The 5,781-nt window shown below is 36.4% G+C and overlaps 1 pseudogene; it reads right to left on the bottom strand.

The window, feature by feature from the left end:
* LOC101590965 overlaps nucleotides 1-638 on the bottom strand; it is a 19,648-nt pseudogene extending 19,010 nt beyond the window's left edge.
* Between the last annotated feature and the right edge of the window lie 5,143 nt (nucleotides 639-5,781).

Genomic DNA, 5,781 nt, shown 5'->3' with positions numbered 1-5,781 from the left:
GTGATTAGTTTATTTTTGGACTTCCACAGCTAGTCATGTTGTGAGGTCAGTCATGTTTAGACATGTTGTACTGCTTGATCTCAGATCAAGATGGTGTCTCGGAGTAATGAGTTTTATGTGGTCACTAGGGCACTGAAGTTTTTGGAGTCAGATGCGCTACCATTGCGCCACGAGGTCACTGAGGTTTTTGGAATATGTGTCCCCACACACAGCTTCCTCACGTCTCACGCAAAAGCCCACTTGGAATAGCAAAGGAGGGCACATAAACCTGTAATTCGAACCCCCTGGGAGGCTGAGGCAGGAGAATCACAAGTTTGAATCCAGCCAGAGCAATTGAATGATTTAGCAAGAACTTGTCTCAAAAAAATTGTTTTTTCTTGGCATCCTATCACTATGTGATATTTTGTATACTCTACTGTATTTACAAGTTTACTTATCAAGGATTATCTATCTTGCTAATGACCTTTTGTTTCACTTTTTATTGGTCTTTATATCCTTTTATTAATGTGCTAAGGAAACCTGTATAACTATTTTGGGATTCTTTGAATAGTCTAAAATAGACTAAAAATGGAATGTTTTCTAGTTTAAGTTACAAATCCAAGATGTCTCCTCCCAAAATACTTACCTTGGTTTACCATGATTCCAAACAAAATGTTTTTGTTTAAAAATATTTGCAGTACAATTTTATTTATGTTACAAATAGGGTACAAAAATAGTTGATCAGAATACAGAATCTGCTGTGTTTGGACTAATTTTCCCTGTTTTATTTTCTTAGATGTGCTTAATTTTATGGTGTATCTAAAGATTTTGTTTGTGTAATGCATGACTAAGATAATAGGGGCTAGGGAGATGGCTCAGTGGAATAAGCGCTTGCCTGGCAAGCGCAGGAGCCTGAGTTCAATCCCCGGTTCCGCCAAAAAAAAAAAAAAAAAAAGTATTTTTTTCTAGTCTTCTAAAAAATTTGTTTTTAAAGCAAAAGGGGTGGGGATGTAGCTCAGCATGAAGATATGGGTTTAATCTGCAGCAGCAGCGCCACCATCTGCAACAAAAAAGCAAACAGGGAAGGCTTATTCCACTGAGCCATCTCCCCGGCATTTTTTTTTTTTTTTTTTTTTTTGCGGAACCGGGGATTGAACTCAGGCCCTTCAAAAAAACAAACAAACAAACAACCATTTTTTTTTTCTTTTGATATTTTGAGACAGGATCTTGCTGTGTAATTCAGGCTGTCCTTGAACTCATTGTGTAGCCTAGGAGGAAATGTCTTATTCATCATAAACCTTAAGAGAATTGAGCTAGTCTTGTCAGGGTGGTGGAAACTCATCCCAAATCCAAATTCACAGGTACTAGCCATCGGCCAGACTTACAAGCAAGGTTTTCAAATGATAGCTTACTTGGGCCTGATACATTAACTGTCCTGCTTGATTTTGGAAGGGATTATATTGATTCTGTGGATTAATCTGAGAGGAATTGGTATTTTAACAATGTCATTGATGAATGAGGGATATCTTTCTGTTTAGGTCTTTAAGTTTTTTCAGATGTTTTATGGTTTTATGTGAAAAAAGCTTGTACACTTTTTGGTAAAATTTATTTTCTTTATTCTTGTTGATGCTTTGGTAAATTGAATTGTTAAATTTACTTTCAGATTGATCCTTGTAGGTGTACAGAAATGAAGTTGATTTTTGTTGTTGATCTTATATCATGTGACTTTGAGCTTGTTTATTAGCTATAATGTTGTGTGTGTGTGTGTGTGTGTGTGTGTGTGTGTGTGTTTATTCCTTAGCCTAGCTAGATATAGATGGTGAACCATATGAGTTGGTGTTTTGGAACCAGCTTTGCATCCCTGTAATAAAACTCATTTGCTCATAGTATATAATACTTTTATATATTGCTAAAAACGGTTCAATATCTTGCTAAGGATTTTGCTTCCATCGTGAGTGATATTTACCTGTAAATTTCTTTTTTTAAACTGTTTTTGAATGGTATTGGTATCACAGTAAAAGTGTAATGAGTTGGTATGTTCCTGCCTCTTGTATTTTTGAGAAAGAGATAAGTGTAGAACTGATGTGCAATGTTCTTTAAACATTTAGTTTAAGGTGGCATGGTGGCTCATGTCTGTAATACCAGAAGTTTGGGACACTCAGGCAGGAGGATTATACATAAGTTTAAGTCCTTTTTAGGCAATGCTAGACACTGTTTCATAATTAAAAAATAAATTAAAAGAGCTGGGGATATAAATCTGTGGAAGCCCCTAAATTCAATCCCTAGTATGAAACACAGAAATGTTTAGTTCAATTCTCTAGTGAAATCATCTAGGCTATTAGAATTATCTATTTCATGTTGTGGATGTTATAGTACTTTATGATTTCCAAGAAATTGATCTATTTCTTTTAAGTTGTCAAATTTTATTTGTATGTGTGATCGCTTATTAACCTTTTGACTTTAATAGGGCCTGTAGTGATTGTGTGTGTGTGTGTGTGTGTGTGTGTGTGTGTGTATGTGGTACTGGGGATTGAACCCATGGCCTTTGCACTGAGCTACATACCCACCCCTTTATTATTTATTTATTTTTTTCTTTTTGTAGTGCCGAACTTGGTACTCTGCACTTGCCAGGCAGTTACTTATTCTGCTGAGCTATATATCCCCAGCCCTTATTTTTTGAAAAGAAAATAGGGCCGGGGAGATGCCTCAGTGGAATAAGCGCTTCCCTGGCAAGTGCAAGGGCCTGAGTTCAATCCCCGGTCCCCCCCCCAAAAAAAAAAATAGTAAAAAAGAAATTACAAGCCACAGTTTCTTCAAACAAAATGATAGTAATTCTACAATAGTTGTTATATTGCATATTGTTGTCTTCAAATTAGTTGTTCAGATTACCAGATATAAGCATGCAAAATTGGTCAAAAATTGGTAAAATAAAAAGAAAGACAAAAAATTAATCTGTAGCTGTTCCTTTCAATAGATCAGTAGAAATCAGTAGTACAATTATCCAACTATCCCTTTTTGTTTTGTTTTGGTGCTGGGGAGTTGGACCCAGAAAATTTACACCAAGCTTGTGTCTTGATATCCCCTCAAAGCCTTGTGCAGTCATAGGTGCGATTTTTCTCAGAGGTGGCTGTATCTAGAGTGTGTGACTGATTCATGGTGCAATGCTAGGATTAAGCAAATGAGTACTGTCCACCCTAAGGGCAGACAGCCTGGCTACAATATAAGGGACAGAAAGGCTTGCTGATACTTACTTGTAGTTTGTTGCTTGTTGCTTGCTTTTGCTGCCTTTTTTTTTCTTTCTTTTTCTTTTTCTTTTCTTTTTTTTTTTGTATTTTAGGGAATGGTCTACAGGATGTTCAGGGTCCCACTACTAGATTGGAGTTGTAGTGATCTGCCTGTTTACAGCCTCCCAAGAGCTGGTACTACAGGTGCATGCCACCACACCCAGTCTCAATTGCCATCTCAGTGCATCCCAGGGGCGGGGCTGGCATGGCAGGCCAGGGCTTTTGCTGTCTTGTCCTTGTCATGAACTGTCTCTCCTCTGTGATGCCCCTCTCCCATGCCATACTGCCTTTGAGCCAACCAACTATGAACTGAAATCTCTATAAACTGACCTAGAATGAGCCTTTCCTCCTTTAACATTGAGTGTTGGGTATTTTGTCTCAGCAAGGAGAAAAATAACTAATACAGTAGCCCTCTTCTATCATTCATTCACTCATTCACTTATTCATTTATTCACTTGTTCAGTCTTTATTTAGGAGACATGGTGTCACTAAATCACTAATTTGTCCAGGTTGGGCTTGAATTTGTTATCCTACTATCTCAGTCTCCCAAAGCTCTGAGATTACAGACATGTACCACCATGATTGGCTGTAATTGTTTTAAACATCCTTTGTACATACACTGGGAACCATACAACACAATTGTATAATTTTTGCTGAAACTTTCAAATATAATATACAATACTTAAGAACAGAAATAAAGTCTATTGCGTTTGTACTTAGATCTTTTCACTCTTCTTTGTTGTATTCTAATATTCTTCCTATTACTAGCTTCTAGTTTGTAAACTTTTTAAGGGTAGGTTTGCTGGTGATGTATGTTTTTAGTTTCCTTCATCTGAAAATGTCTTGGTTTCCCATTCATTCCTGAAGGACATTATGCCATAGAGTTTTGTGTTGACAGCTCTTTTCTTTTAGTTTTTAGAAGCTATTGTGTTATGTCCATCTGGCAGTAAGGTTTCTGATGAGAAATCATTGTCATTCTAAAACTTTTGCTCAAGCTAGGAAGGCGTCATTCTTTTCTTGCTGTCTACAAGTTTTTTTTCTTTTGTTATTAATTTTCAGATACTTTATTTCATTCTGTTTTTCTGTTTCTTTGTTGTGTTTAGTATTTACTTCTTAAATGTGTAGGTTTTCTCTCTTCCAAAATTAGGAAATTTTGTTTCCTTATTCATTGTAATTTACTTTATTTTCCTTACTTCTTTTTTTAATTTTAGGACAGAATCTATAGGGTCTACAGGGTCTCATTGTGTAGGATGGACACGTAGTGATCTTCTTGTTTACAGCCTCCCAGGTGCTGGGATTACAGGTGTGTGCCATCATGCCCAGTCTCAGTCGCCCTCTCAGCCTGTTCTGGGGGCAGGGCTGGCATGGTAGGCCCGGGGATCAAACTCTCAGCCCCTGTGTCTGCCTAAGCAGGTGCTTTAATCTGCTGAGTTATTTGGCCTGCCCTAGTTTCCTCATTTCTTGAGATAGGTATTTTTAGGAAAAATTACAAGAATCTGAATCTCTAGGTAACAGGATCCAACATTTAAAATTCAGTAAGTAAGGGTGCCAGGGAGATAGCTCAGTAGAATAAGCACTTGCCTGGCAAGCACAAGGTCCTGAGTTTAATCCCTGGTACCGCAAAAAAATAAATAAAATAAAATTTAGTAAGTGTTTTCAGATATTTTCCCTAAAGTTTATGGCAGTTTTTATTACCATCAAACCCAGTCTTTTACTTGTCAGGAAGGCGCTTAGCCTGCCGAGCTATCTCCCTGGCCTGAGGGTTGATTATTAAGACCTGAATTGTGAACATATTGGGTTTGAGGTGTCTCTTAGATGTACAAGTAGACAGATAGCATAGTCATTTGGATGTGTGAAGCTGGAGTTTTGGGATAGCTTTTAGATACTAAGTCTTCTCAGTAGAGAAGTGATAGGGCCAGCTTTTATACAATACTTAAAAGTCTTAGATCTAGATGAGATAACCTAGGAAGATAAAAAAAAAAAAGAGTAAATAAGACCAAAAGGTACAGTAGGTATTGTAAAAGAAAAAAAAAACTGGTCAAACAGAAAGAACAACTGGGATGGGTTAGAAGAGAAAAGAAGAGAAAGGAAAAAAGATATGTATGTAGGATACTTGTAGTACTAATTTCTATTAGTTCATTGAGAGGAACTGTTAGTGCTTATGCTGTCTGATCAATTTTACATGACTCTATCTGGTAATCTGAGCAACTACTTTTAAGATAACAATATGTAATATAATAATTATTGTTAATTTCCTATCATCATGTTTTGAAATTCTGTATCACTTTTATTATTCTTCTCTCCTTAAAATAGACAATACAAAAAAAAAAAAAAAAAAAAAACTCCGACAGATTTACTTCAAATAATGTCTAAGGTAATAAATTCCAATATTGATCTCATGTTGTTAGAGTATTCTTCCCTTGCTTTTTGATCACTCTGATTCGAGATCTTTGGGAGGAGCTAAATTGTTTTTAGCCATCATGGAGCATATTTTTCAAAACGTTGATCTTTTTCTATA

This window comes from Octodon degus, unplaced genomic scaffold (genome assembly GCF_000260255.1).
Source record: "Octodon degus isolate 3935 unplaced genomic scaffold, OctDeg1.0 scaffold00263, whole genome shotgun sequence".
NCBI classification, from domain to species: domain Eukaryota; kingdom Metazoa; phylum Chordata; class Mammalia; order Rodentia; family Octodontidae; genus Octodon; species Octodon degus.
Note: the sequence above shows the minus strand (reverse complement) of the source record. Positions and strands in the feature narration are given on the sequence as shown.